The sequence below is a fragment of the Erpetoichthys calabaricus genome, chromosome 8 (assembly GCF_900747795.2).
Source record: "Erpetoichthys calabaricus chromosome 8, fErpCal1.3, whole genome shotgun sequence".
Taxonomy (NCBI): domain Eukaryota; kingdom Metazoa; phylum Chordata; class Cladistia; order Polypteriformes; family Polypteridae; genus Erpetoichthys; species Erpetoichthys calabaricus.
The window spans coordinates 124,358,214-124,373,600 of NC_041401.2; the positions used below are offsets into that span (position 1 = coordinate 124,358,214).

Below are 15,387 nucleotides of genomic sequence, written 5' to 3' on the forward strand. Positions count from 1 at the left end.
AACATAAATAGTTTGTCATTGGCATATGATGGGTGTCTCATGGGACATGAGCCTACCTGGAAAGGAAATGGCTCAGCACAATGCTGTTTTGGATTTGTCAGTGTAGTCTTCTTGAAGGTAAGCACACATCTTCCACTGGTGTTTCAACCTCTGGATGTCCTTGGGGAAAAAATTAAACTTTTTGTGAGTCAAACCACTGTACCACCTCATCAATGACAGCATAATCTGAGTGAAAATGGTGACCAAAGAGGTATCTCTTCATCTCAGGAAAGAGAATGAAGTCAGAGGGTTCCAACTCTGGAAAATAAGGAAGGATGGGGCAACAGTTTGAAGTTGCATTCTTGAAATGTTTCCACTGTCATGTGGGCTTTGTGTGGTGGAGCATTGTTGTGATGAAAGAGGACTCAGAGGAAAAACTTTTCAGGACTTTTTCAGCAATAGTAGGTAGGAAAAACAGTTGCCTGGTTGGAAGTTTTTAGGAATTGCAAACAAAGTCTGGTCTACTTAAGAAAAACAGTTCACGTACTTGATGTTGCTCCTTTGTAGGTAGGCTCTCTTCCCATCAGACACCCCTTGTATAATATAATAATGTTGGGAACAGAGACAGAGACTGTTTTAAGCTCAATGCCTTGGGTAGCCTCACTCACGGCCTTAGCAGAGTCTAAACTCAAAAATGAAATGGCTGAGTTAAAGAAAAAAACTCATTAAGCCAGACAGTGCACTCTGCAATAAATCAAACAGTTAATCCTTATTTTAAATAGTGGGATTAACAGCATGCTCATTTTAAGGATCTTGACCTGCCAAACATGATTACAATATTGGGGTGGTGCTATCATGGTACCCTAGACGCTCACGCAATGAGCAATGTTTTGCTCTGCCCCACTTTAGCTTTGCTTTCGGTGCAATCATCTCATGGTTTCTAGATAAGAAACTCACCCAATTCAACTCGGCATTGGATCACAGAATCTCTTACAGATAGGAAACAGTACATGTGGTTTTGCATAAAAATGTCTGTCCCATTAACCCTTAGTACTCGGGCACCACAGGGCTGAGACCTTTCCCCACTACTCTTCACACTTTATACAAATGACTGTACCTCTGGTGATTCGTCTGACCAATGTTTGCAGATGACATAACAGTATTAGGCCTCATTTCAAACAGTGATGAGTCCATATACAGACAAGAGGTGGAATGTCTGAGAGTGGGGTGCAGCTATAATAATTTGGACCGTAATATTTAAAAAACTCAGGAGGTGATTATAGATTTTGCACCTTTCACCCAGTCACTAAAGCTGAGCCCAGATACCCGGTGACGGAAAGTCATTTCTGCCACCCACTACGAACTACGAACAGTCACCCACTCACCTATCACTTGCTGTAAATGACTCAGCCATTGGGATGACAGAATCATTTAAGTTTCTGGATACTGTGCTGTCACAAAACCTTAAGTGGGACAATAAAATCACATGCATTATTAACAAAGCCAACCAGAGAATGTTCTTTTTTCACCAGCAGTAGAAATTCAATATCTTTCTCAAGCAATACTGGGCCAATTCTACACAGCCATCTTCACATTCATTCTGACCTTGTCTATAAGCTGTCTGGTTTTGTGCTGTTCAAGCTAAGGGCAGTCTGCAGCACAGCATCAGAATCTGTGAAAAGATTGTGGGCTGTAACTTACCACATATTCAACTTTTATATGAGTCCAGGGTAAGGACACATTCTGCAAAGATCATTGCTGATCCGACTCACGCAGGGCATCACCTACTCCAAAGACCTCCCTCCAACAAATGCCTTTGTACAATGAAAGCTAAAGCAACATTTCGGCTAAACAGTTTTTTTCCATGTGAAGTTATTCTGACTAGTTAGGCCTGAGCTTCTACTCAGTATCTATGTATATCTGCACACTAGACTACCTGGACTTTTGTAATCCTATTTTATCTCTTTATGTTTTGTATACCTTTATAGCCTGCATCATATTGTATCTTTTTAAATTCATTTTTTGTATTCTCTGTTGTCCTTGCATGTTGCACCAGTACTATCAAGACACATTCCTAATACACATTTGTGTATCTGGCCAGTAGAGTGAATTCTGATCCTGATTAATGCCATCTCTCATCCCTGCTCTTGCCTTCCCCAGGGTTGAACCCGAGCTGGAGCTTCGAATTGCCTGTGTGTGTGTGTATGATCCCTAAGTGCAATCTTAAAGAACTACATTTAGCAAAAGTAGTTTTTATAGTTATTTCATGTTTATAATGATAGTAAGACATGAACAAAGGCAGAGTAAAATTCTGTAATTACATGCAGAATATTATACCATGAAGTCACATTAGGATCAAGACAGACTTTTCTGTTTCACCTGGAATGGCTTCTTCAGTTTTACAACTCTGAATACTATAGTTCAGCTGTGCTGCTTACCACATGTCCTTTCTCTCAAATTGTCCCCCCTTTTGTCTAGTATCTCTGTGCCAAAAAGCCTTGGCCACAAGCTCTCATCAGGAGTCCAAATTCTGATGGGTTATGGTAGACAGTAGCATTTTAACCCCTTCTTGGGGTGAACCTTTAAGTCAATGGTCTCATGGACTGCTAGTCAACAGTGGTCTCTAGCATCCCCTGGAGAAAACCAGCTACAAAAGTTTCCCAGCTCTCTAACCTCCTCAGTTGTCAACAAGAAGTCTTCAGTGTGTTGCTGAACCTCATAACCGTTGGGCTTGAGTATCCCGCACAAATTCTACTAACATCCTTTATGATCTGTCATGACCCCTCTCTTTTTTTCTCCCCCTTACCATTTAGAGAACACACTTTTCACCTACCAGCTCCGGAAGCTCTTTCCTACTAATGTTGGCATACGGAAATATTCTTTTCTTTGGAGGCTCCCTGTGGGTCTCTGTCTTCACCTTATCATTGCTGAGAGATGCATTAGCCATCTGCAAAGGCAAAGTGAAGTTCAAATTCTTGCTCAAAGGGCAGAGTTGCCTTTTCTCCAGAGGCACTGTAAGGAATAAATTACTGCACCGAGTGAGCTGGTGTTGCATTTCCCTTCAATGATCCTTCCACTGATATTTGGCTTCCAAGTGGTACACACTGAGCCTTTAGGTAACAGCAAGGGACATATCCTAAAAATGGTTCCACACATGTTAGAAGAAAGCAGTGAAAAAATGGGAAAGTCTTTTTAGGTCAGGGGAACACAGAATCTATCGGGCAGCACCTTGTCACAAGCTTTACTGTTTTTTCTCATAAACAATCCAATGCCTTTTCTTGTCATCTTTTCTGGCTTCCTTGTTTTCACTTTGGCCACTATCAAGCGAAACATCCTCAAGAATTTTATAGAGATATAAAAAAGTACCAGTAGTCAAAGTGACTACTGTGGTTGGTGTGGGGGGTAGAAATGGCTGCTGGCTGGAATGCAGTCCCTCATGTGAAAGACAAAGCGCATCTAAAGTGTAATAATGACAGGCCTTTGAACTAAGGTGGCCAGCATTACACAAATCAATATGGCTGAAACAATAGCTCTTTATGTGCCGTGTTTCTTTAAACAATTTCAGTGGTCACTGGGGGTGTGTTTTATTGGACAATAATTGCTTCATTACCAGTCATTTGGGCATTGGTTTGCAGAGCAGGGACGTAATTCATCCCCAGTCTGCTCTAGGCCTGAGTTGCCTCCCCCACTACCTTCAATAGTTGGCTCTGTTGACTGACTTCATTTGTGAGGCAAAGGCGAAAAAACCAAAAGGAGCTTTATGTGTTAAGAAGGAGGAGTGGCCTGTAGGCTGGAATGCAGAGGTGTCAGTTTCGTGTCACGGGTGAGGGATGGGCCCATCTTTTCTGCAGACTTCTGAGGTCACAGCCAGTTATGAAGGGTCATTTTACTGCGGGGCATTTTGGGCAGACGGGGTGTTATTGCTGGGAGGGGGTTATGGTTCTTTGCAAGCTTTAGATGCTGACTGTTTTTGCGGCTGATACTCAAAACTATGGAGAAACATCAGTTTTGGCCTCTTATTGCCTTTTTGTTCTGCTGCAGCTGCATTTGTTCAACAGGGTGCTTATGATCCTTACAGGCAGCTTTCTCTGGCTTCTGCTAGCACAGTCACCGTTTTAGTATTCTTTCCTGAAAATATGGAGTCAAATTGTTGGATCTCTTTTGGGAGAATCAAAGATGTTTTTTTTTCTTTTAAAATGCAGAGTCCCCTTAAATGGGAGCAGGTAGTCTGCTCTGGGTTCGTGTATTTGATATTTGAGCAATCCAAGCCTCTGCTCTCTCGTCTGTTGATCTCCATGTCCCTTTTATTGGGGTTTTCCTTGTATGGCAGTATGGCATCAACAATTCTTCCTATCTGATTGCCAGTAGTGCCACATACCATTCTTATATTTGAAAACATTAACTAATTTTCCCAACTCTGCAGGTTCTTGAATGGAAATATTATAAATACAGTGCCTATAAAAAGTATTCACCCCTTGGATGTTTTCACATGTTATTGTTTTACAATATTGAATCAGTGACTTTGTCTTTTGTGACATTGATCAACAGAAAAAAAAGATTCTTTAATTTCGATGGTCTCTGCAAAGTAGTCTAAATTAAGTACAAATGATAAACACACAAAGTATGATACATCTAAATCATCACTGGTGTAGCCAACTAGTTTTAGAAGTCACAGCAGTTAGTTCAATGAAGATCACCTGTCTGGCGTTTCAATTGATTGTGTTTTAAATGCACCTTATCTGATGGTCCGGCTGGTGGTGAGTCAGTATGGTGGTCTGACATACACAATGAAGGCAAAAGAACACTCCCATCAACTCTCTGAAAAGGGGATTGAAAAACACAAGTCAGGGAATGGAGACAAGAAAATTCTCAAGTCACCGAGTTCCTCTTGTAGTCCAGATAAATCAACCATTGAGAAATGGAAATTTAAGAAGCTGTAAATCTGCTTAGAGCAGAATGTCCACAAAAACTGAGTATTTGTGGTAGAAGAATACAGTGAGGGATGCCAACAAGAGACCTATGATACCACTAAAGGAGTTACAAGGTACTTTACAGTGGATGAGATGGCAGATTCTATCAACTGTTGTCCTGGTGCTTCACCAGTCACATCTTTATGAGAGGGTGACCAAGAGAAAGCCACTGTTGAAAAAATGCACATGACATCTTGGTTAGAGTTTGCCAGAAGGCACATGGAAGACTCTGAAGCAGCCACCTGGAAGAAGGTTCTGTGGTCTTATGAGGCCAAAACTGAGTTTTTTATTTGCTATCATATTTTAATATAATGTGTGGTGTAAGTTAAACACTGCACATCATTTAAAACACACAATCCCTGCTATGAAGCATGGTAGTGGCAGTATCACACTGTGGGGATGCTACTCTGAAGGAGGCGCTGGAAGACTTGTGAAATAAATGCAGCAAAATACAAGGAGATCCTGGAGGAAAGCCTGATGTGGTCTGTAAGAAATCTGCACCTTGGGAGATTTGTTGTCCAGCATGGCAATGACTCTAAGTGTAAAGCCAAAGCCATGCCAGTGCACCTTGGGAGATTTGTTGTCCAGCATGGCAATGACTCTAAGTGTAAAGCCAAAGCCATGCCAGTTACTTAAAAACAACAATGTAAAATTCCTGGAGCGGCCAGGTCAGAGTCCAGGTCTCAATCCCAATTCTTCTCACTCACAATTCCCATGGAATCTTACAGAGCTTGAGCAGTTTTGCATAGCAGAATGGGAAGAAAAGTCAGTGTCCAGATGTAGAAAGCTGAGAGAGAGACCGGTGCACACAGACTCAGGGCTGTCATGGCTGCCAAAGGGGCATCTGCTAAATACTGACTAAAAGTAGATGAATACATATGTGATCAATTATTTTGTGTTTTATATTTGGAATTAATTGAGATCACTTTGCAAAAATCTGTTTTCACTTTGACATTAAAGATTCTTTTACTGTTGATCAGAGTCAAAAAAGACAAATTAAATTCGCTGTGATTCTATGTTGTATAACAATAAATATGAAAACTTCCAAGGGGATGAATACTTTTAATCGGCACTGTAGGGTTATAGGTAAATCTGGCATTTGATCTTCTATGTTTTTCCCATATTTACTGTATATGGTCTATATGTGCAAAAAAATGTCAAAACCAACCTTCTTTGCATGAAAATAAATGATATTGCCAAAACACAATATGTTCCATGATTATCATTAAACTAAGACTGTGCTTTAGTGGGTGAAGTGTAACTGATTCTGAATTGGATAATATTCTTCTAATTGAGATATTTGCATCAGGTTACAACATACTTTAGGCAAATAGTATATTTTATTTATCCTGAGTCAGAAATAGGGATATTTGCCTTTCTGCTCAAGAGAACACAAAAAATAACAAATGATGAAATATGGGGTCTAGCTTTTTTTTAATTCCACAGAATTACAGCAAAGTTGACCATTGCTCGACATCGGAGTAGAGAATCAGAATCAGAATAAGAACCACTTTATTGCTAGCAGGTGAAGCATACCGGAATTACCTTTGGTTAAGTGCAAAACACGACATACAAAACATTACCAGCTCATGTCAACACAATTTCAACCCACCATTAACCTGACACTATGCAAACCATTTTACAAATACACCAATGTCTTGAACAAAACATTTACAAACTTCAACAGTTACCTCAAATAAATAGAAAAACTATACAAAATAATACAGATATCAAATAGTGCAAGTTGAGCAAGTAAGAAGTATTTACGAACAGACAAACAGCACAGATACCAGTTATATATTACAAAAACAATTAGGAATAACACTATGTAAGTTTATTTAGGATTTGAATAATTTGAGGAAAGAAGCTGTGGAGATGGCATGTAGTTTGGGTTGCAATTGACCTGTACGTTCTCTGTGATGGCAATTTCGTGAACAGGTGGCTGCTGGGGTGGGTGGAGTCAGCTGCAATCTTTCCTGCTCTCATTTATGCTCTTAGGATGAACAAATCTTTTAATATTGGGAGATACCAGCCAATGATTTTCTCAGCTGAAGAAATCACCAGCTGCAACTGAATCTTAAAAAGAGAGGAGGCAGAAGGAAACGAAATAGTGATGGAGGGGAGGTCACAATACTCTCAATGATGGCTGAGTAAAAATTTACGATATACGCCTTGATATGCTAAGCTTCTTAAACTGGTGAAGGAAGAACAATCTCTGCCTCACTTTCTTGATGATGGAGGTGATATGCTTGTCCCATTTAAATGTATTAGTGTAAGTAGTCCCCAGTCATTTAAATGGCTGAACCACAGACACAGTCTGGCCATTGATTTGCAAAGGTGGACAGTTAGTGACTTGTCGGCAGAAGTCAACCCTCATTTCCAATGTCTTAATAGGATTGAGCTCCAAGTTGTTACAGGAACACCATTCTACAAGACAGACCACCTCTCTTTCATGGGAAGACACATCATTTTTGGAAATGAGACCCACTACAGCTGTGTCATCTGCAAACTTTACGATTTTTACAGATTTGCTTATGGATCTACAGTCATTTGTATAAAGAGAAAACAGGAGGGGTGAAAGAGCACAGTGTTGGGAAGAAGATTTCAGAGTAACAGTAAGGTCACAGAGAGCATAGAGCTATGATCAGTTTGCCTAAATTTATATCAAATTTTAAAGTGATGCCCAAGTTGACAGCAATCCTCTCCTCAGTTTTGTAAAAAGTGGTGAATTAGTACAGAGCACAAGTGACAGATACTTGTCCTGTATGACTGCAATGGCTACAGGCTTTCATACTTGTCCAACCATTGGGATGGTGTTGGAGAGCACAGTACCCCAATAAAATCCATGCAGACAGGGGGAGAACGGGCAAACTGCACATAGATGGGTCCTCCAGGTACTGTGAGGTGCATACTGCGATCTTTACTGCACTGACCACATACAACCCACATTTATGTACTGAGCTACTACAACATGGTTCAGCAGCCTTATTTAAGTTGTAGAATTCTACAAAATCAATTTTGTACATTCGAGATCCTTATTCCTGTTTATTAATATTGACTGTATAACAGAAGTATTTGCATTTCTGTCTCCACTTTTTCAAGGTGGAGTCACTGTCAGCAATAACATTGACAGTGGCAGCCTCTTTCCTGCTTCTTCACTTTCCCAACTGAAATTCATTTATGGTTCAGTTGTCATTGTAAGCAAACGGGGTCCCTCTGGAGCACATCTATAAGTGGCTTCATTGTCTGGCAGACAGTGAGCCCACTGAATGGTGATTCACAAATCTGGCACCTTGGTGAAGTGGGCCACAGTGTGATTCACATTGTCTTCTGGTCACAACAACTGTACTGAGAACTCTTAGCATGTTGTCCCTTTATCATGCATAACTTGTTGTGCACTGATGTTCGGAGAAATAAGCCATCACTTCTATTTCAATTCACTTGCTTTCAGTTCAAAGAACCGTGGAAGCTGGGCTTTTTCAGGCTTTTTTCTGGCTCTGAAGACCAGCTGCTCTTGCCAGGTGCCTCAACTCAGTAGACTGCCGTCCTGTGGGAAGATAACATGCAAAAACTGGCATGCTCGCTGTGTCTGGAGACGATAGACCCATTGGCCCTGTTTCCTTTCTGACTGCATGACCCATAGCCTCCCTGCGTGTGTTTGAAAGGATTGCCCCAAACAAACTTTGCACGTTCATTATACATTTTCTTTATAACAGCATAGTTGGGATTTTTTGGCTAGTGCTGATGTTTTCAACTTGAAACATTCTGTTCTGTGCTTTTGATGGATGATGGAAACAGCAGTGGCTGGCAGAGAACTTAAGAAGAATTTATTTGGATACTTGCAGAGTTGCAAGCTGTTTGGGTGACTGTATATTGCTGTAGTATTTATCGGAACAGACCACTGGGTGTTTTATAGGGTATGGGAACAGAATAAAATTAGTAGGCACTTTTCCAAGTGTGGCATAAAATATGCTGTTGAGTGTCTCCTGGCATAAAGGCAAAACATTCTTTTGGGAAAATGCCCAGGATTGAGAACAATGCACGCTGCTAAATGCTTGTGGTATTGAAAAGAACAGGCGACTCAAAATTCTGTGATTTGAGAATTAGTGCATAGTGATTGGCATCTTTGTATCCACCTTATGCGTGACCTCTGACTTTTCACGGAAATGTGTTATAATTTCTGATTTCAGACAACAAATAGTTGAAAAAAGCAGGAATCTAGATCCAGAAAACGTATGAGGGCAAAATTTCACAAGCATGTTATTATCAGATTCTGAAGTACAGCTCAGATAGGATGGTGACTTATAGATATCGCAATACATACAGGAATATTTTAAATTTCTAGATCTTCTTCCTTGGGGTTACTGGAAGCACAATGAGAAATTAAAGTGACATTTCAGGATATTGCTACCTGCACAGAGATAAGTTAGACTGAGTCAATCTTCACAAACTGCACATAATGGATTCTATGTTTCTGATGCAGTCAGATATATTCAGACCCACTCTAGAAGGGTGATCAACTATTCGCTAGGTATTATGGAAACTGTAAGATGTTCTGCATTGCTTGTCTGAAAATAAACAGAAGCTCACAACTGAAAAGCCAAAATATAATCCAGAACGATCAAATCAGAAACTAGATCCAAGAGTCAAAGCCCTAACACAGAGGGTCTTCTTTGTAGCACCTTTTAGCTACCTCTAGACCATAAAACAACATGAGACTAAAATTAGAATTCTGATAGCTAAGCAAAGGTCCTAAATTACTGGAGAAGAGTGGACCAGTGGCATCGCTGGTCTAGTACTGAGCTGGAGGAAGGACTCATTTCCCAGGAATCATTGTGGTAGTCGGGGCAAATGCTCGTATGCACAGAATAGCTCATGTTAACTCTTGGGATTCCACCAGCTTAATATTAGGTCAGACATGTCAATGTTACACTATTTTTTGATGATTTTTATAAGAACAGCTGCATTCTTTCTTGCTGCAATTTTTTCAAAATGTCCACATCAATAAGTACTTTTTAGCATTAAGAAGATAGAAAAACTGTTACTGTTCCCCTTCATTAAACAACCCCCCTAAATGTAACAATAAAACACAAAAATAGCCAAAGAAGAGTGCCAAAAAAAAAACCAAAAACCAATAATACTTATAACAATTTTAAAAATCTAAAGTTAAAATTCCAAAGTTACTGGGAAGATCTTGCCACCTTAATTTTATCATACTGTATATAATGAATCAATTTATGCAAAAAAACTACTCTTGGTATTTGGAATAGCATAGGCATTCACTCTTTTCCACACTTTTTGTTTTATTTTTTAAAACCCAACATTATTATGGCATTCAACAGACATACTGTATAATAAAACAGTAAGGTCTGTGTTTATAGTCCTTCAGAGCAATCTGACTGGTCAGTTTGGCTTTGGTGACCCAATGAAAGAGGAAGTGCAAGTGTGAGACACAAGAGAAAGACTGAAAGCACATGCTGAGAGAGGTGTCTTCAGTGACAGAAAGTATAAAACTGGACAGGAGGCGAAAAAGGCACCTTGAAAATAATGACAGAGGCTGAGAAGCAGGCTTTACAGGAAACACACTTGAGAGAAGAACGCATCGGTCAAGAAAGGTTCAGACACACACGGATACTGAGGAAAGGCACTGAAGGTACATGTAGAACAAGAGATAGTAAATATTTTTAAATTATTCTGTTACCTGTCTTTGACAGTTATTGTGACTAGTCAAACATATGTTAATAACATATCAGTTACAACCATTTCATTCAAATTGATTACGATGTGTGGTGCCCGGTGGGCGTCCATGCCCGGCCGGGACGCCCAGGAGGAGTGGAGGAGGGCTTGTGCCTCCTCCAGGACACGAGGGGGCATCCTCCCTGGTGGCTTTGGGGACCACGGGTATGGAGCTTGGAAGCTCAACCCTGTAGGGGCCCATGGTCACCGCCAGGGGGTGCCCCAATGCCTTGGGAGTGTTGCCCCTCAGTACTTCTGCCACACTGGGAAGTACTGGGGGGAAGAGAATTGAAGACACCCGGTGGACTTCCGGCTTCACCATGGGAGCTTCCGCCACACAGGGGTGTGGCTATGAGCCCTCAGGATCCACCTGGAGTTCTTCTGCGGGTAAATAAAAGGGGCTGCCTCCCTCCAGTCAGGAGCGAGAGTCGGGTGGAAGAGGACGAAGCTTGGTGGAGAGGAGTGGAGGCGGACCAAAGACTGAGAAAGGCATTGTGTGTGTGGCCAGGACTTAAGGGGTGATGTGCACTATATATTGTATAAATAAACACGTGTGTGGTAAAACCATCATGTCTGCCTGTCTGTGTCCGGGCTGTTCCCCACAGATGAAAGAAAAGAAAAAATATAAAACACAAGGGAAAAAACAAAAAAAAAAGAGAAAAAGCATAAAAAGACCCACTATTCTAATGCGTCTTTGAAATCAATAGAACTCCTATGACTTCTAGTCGGAGGTTACATCAAGATTGACAACTGCAGTTGCTGATCTTGTTGCGTAAGGATGTCAGATTACATGGCTAGAAATCGCAGAGCATGACAAATGATCCAATTTCATCACTGACTTTCCAGCAAAGTTTCACTTTTCCACAGTATTGTAAGTTTGCCTGTTTATATGGCAGCCATAACATGCTACCTGACAGAGTGAGTGCTGTATGAATGCTTTCCAGGACAACAATTTCAGACACAGTCTTGGTCCTTTGTTCTATTTTCTATTCTGTCGTAGTAGGTGGACCATTAGATATCAGATGGGTGAGCCTCTCTTCTGTTTCTGAGCTCACAACACTCTCGCTTTCCTTATTCCTCATTGCTGCATTTGAATGCAGCTGAGCAGTCATTGGTTCTCAACTCCCACTCGCATAGAGTCCGCCCCTACAATTGATTTTATTAGAGCAAAGCACAGACTGAGCAGACTGAGTCACTTCACGACTGCCAGTCACAGGAACAGCACAGCAAGTGCCTCAGACTCGCCGAGATTATGTGAATGAAGTCTGCGACTGAACATCGCTGAAAAAGTCATGTAATGTGACAGGGCCATTATGTATTTTTAGAATTGTTAGCTATAGTGTGTGTACCACTAGTATTAAACACAAAGTTTGAAAATCTCATGTCATGTTGATAGAATGCGCATCCTGCATGTTTAATCTAAAATGGCCAAATAGCACAGTACACATTTCCTAGTCAACCTTCTTGATCTGCTCTCACATTCTCAATATCCTGTGAAAAAAAAAAAAAAAAACTATAGATCTATCTCTCTGAAAAGAAGATGTTAAGAAATGTTTCTTAGTAAAATTCTTCATTTTTCAGATTTGAGCAGAGTTGTTGTGAGGTGTGTCAGGGGACTGCGTTAGAGTAAGAAGGTTTCATGCTATAAAGTGACTGTTGGGAGTTTTTTTCGTTGCTCAGTCGTTCACAAGGTGTGATGATTTGAGATGCAGAAAGACAAATAAAAAGCTAACTGCCATCTCAAGCAGCACATAATCCTAAAATGCTTACATTAATTAATGTTAATGTTATTATTTATAACAGTAAAAATAACCAATTATACAAACAATAATTGTATAAATGATTAAATAAAAGAGGTACTTTTATGGTGGAGGCTATGCCGTATCTGTTGTCAGCCTTTCCTAACTGTCAGGGTGGCTGGCTAACAATATAAACAGCATTTATCTAAATAAAGTACATTTTTGCTGGGTATTTTTTCTGAACATGACTAGTGTGGTTAATCCTGTTTACAGGGTAGGGAGTTTGTTGTCATTTTCCCTTGATGTTAAAGGAAAGCACAGATGTCTGCTTGGAGAGTTCAGTGCGTTCAGATAAAGACCATGCAGACCTGTTCTGATGACTCCGTGTTCCAAAACCAAACTCAAGTCTCTGCAGAGGCTAATGGTCACACTACACAATGCCATGGTACAAGATCAGCTCTTGTTGTTTTATGATATTTGTGACAGTTGCTAAATAGGAGAAATAATGATGGTTCATCCCTTGTTTCCTCAGTCAAGCCTCGATTGGCATTGAGGCCATTTTAAAAATGGCAGCTGGAAGAAAAACTTTGAAAAAAATCTTTTGTGATGTTGAGAATAATTTGGGTTTATGTGTTTATGTGGGAATGATAGCAGTGGAGCAGATTCCTGGCCTTCTTTGTGGGTAGATGCTGCTTAGCACAGCAACAACAACAACATTTATAATTTATATAGCACGTTTTTATACAAGGAATGTCTCTCAAAGTGCTTTACATAACATAAAAGAACAGTTACAAGAGAAAATACATATACTCTCTCTGGATCGGTTCGCAGCTGAATGTGAAGCAGCTGGGATGGGAATCAGCACCTCCAAATCCGAGACCATGGTCCTCAGCCAGAAAAGGGTGGAGTGCCCTCTCAGGGTTGGGAGCGAGATCCTGCCTCAAGTGGAGGAGTTCAAGTATCTCGGGGTCTTGCTCATGAGTGAGGGAAGAATGGAGCGTGAGATCGACAGGCAGATTGGTGCGGCTTACGCGGGCTCTGCATCGGTCTGTCGTGGTGAAAAAGGAGCTGAGCCGTAAGGCAAAGCTCTCAATTTACCAGTCGATCTATGTTCCTACCCTCACCTATGGTCATGAGCTATGGGTAGTGACCGAAAGAACGAGATCGCGAATACAAGCGGCTGAAATGAGTTTCCTCCGCAGGATGTCTGGGCTCTCCCTTAAAGATAGGGTGAGAAGCTCAGTCATCCGGGAGGGGCTCAGAGTAGAGCCGCTGCTCCTCCGCATCGAGAGGAGTCAGATGAGGTGGCTCGGGCATCTGATCAGGATGTCTCCTGGACGCCTCCCTCGTGAGGTGTTCCGGGCATGTCCAACCGGGAGGAGACCCCGGGGAAGACCCAGGACACGCTGGAGGGACTATGTCTCCCGGCTGGCCTGGGAACACCTCGGGATTCTCCCGGAAGAGCTAGAAGAAGTGGCCTGGGAGAGGGAAGTCTGGGTATCTCTGCTCAAGCTGCTGCCCCCGCGACCCGACCTCGGATAAGCGGAAGAGGATGGATGGATGGATGGATGGATACAAGAGATAAAACAGCAAGTTAAAAAGTTTTAGTGTAAGAAAGAGACAAAACCAAGAAAAAGGTTTGGGGTATCCACTCCATATACTTGAAAAAAGTTTTTATCATAAATGAGAGTAGTTTTAACAGACTGAGTCCACAACTGAACTGAAAATATGGCAGATTTATATAGGGTAGCCAGGAAGGGGTGTGCTTTGAGGGTCGGAGCCGGAAGTGAGGTCAGGCAGGATTTCATTGTAAAGGTCTGCAGAGGAAGCAGAAAAGGTATTAGTGTGCATTGCCAACCCCTTGCCCGGTGTATCGCTACATTTAGTTAAGTCCATTGACTATCTCCCATGCGCATGTGTGTGACAATAGTTATATATAAAACTAAATAAATAATATATAAAAAATAATTTATAAGAATCAATATGCATTTACATAACACAGATATACAAGTAGTAGAATCCTAATTTGAAGATAAGTTTTTTTAAGCCCATTAAGTCCAATCCTATGGTCAGATGGCCAGGGAGGACAGAAAAAACAAAACAAAATGAAAAACTGCAGGAGTGTGATGCTGGAGCGAAAAGAAAGGGATTTCCAGACCAAAAGATCACCCAGCCCCCATATTCTACGTAACATAAAGGTACTAAAGTCAGTCTTATTATTTTTAATCTTCATATTGGACAATTCAATACAGTTAGAGTATCTACTTTCATTCCAACTCCTTTTTCAGTTGTAGAACAGACCACTTGGTTATTAAAAAAAATAATGGGCTGCAGACACAAGGGAACAGAACAAGCTGACATATAACTCTTGTTAAGGGGCCAGCCTCTCGGCTACTTGCTGGCAATGAAACTGGAATGAGTATGTGTGGGCATCTCTGTGTCTAATGGAGAATAACAACCATGGCAAATGAACTTCAGGAAAGCTATCTGCTGTATGTTTGAGGGTATGTGATGGAAGTCGTGTGTGTGAATGATGAGGGAGATTTCCAGTGAGGTGTCATACCAATGTCTTCTGGTGACTCATTACTGTTAAAACGTTGACAGTCTGGTACCTTTGGCTGAGTTAGTTGCAATTAGTTGTTCTTGTTCAGCATGCAAACAATTTGCAGAATTTCCATTTAGATTTTTATTTCTGTTCCAGTTCTCTTGAATTGGCTACTTCTTTTTTTTTCTGTAATCCAAGTTTCCTTCTCCTAATTGAACAGGGCTATAAATGAGCTCTAAATGTCAGAGTGCAGAAGACATTCACATTGTGCATGAAAACCTCTTGAGTGTTCATGTCTCCACTTAAAAGTTTGAGAATTTCTCTCCCTCTCACCTCGGTAAATTATTTGCTGATTTTTTTGATATGTTTTGTAATCCCAGCAAACAACCATAATTCATATATGACTTCTGTCATAATC

The 15,387-nt window shown here is 40.9% G+C and overlaps 1 protein-coding gene across 1 annotated transcript in view; it reads left to right on the forward strand.

Moving 5' to 3' along the window:
• megf6b (multiple EGF-like-domains 6b) overlaps positions 1-15,387 on the forward strand; it is a 199,903-nt gene that overhangs the window by 40,512 nt on the left and 144,004 nt on the right. The gene's annotated exons all lie outside the window — the stretch shown is intronic.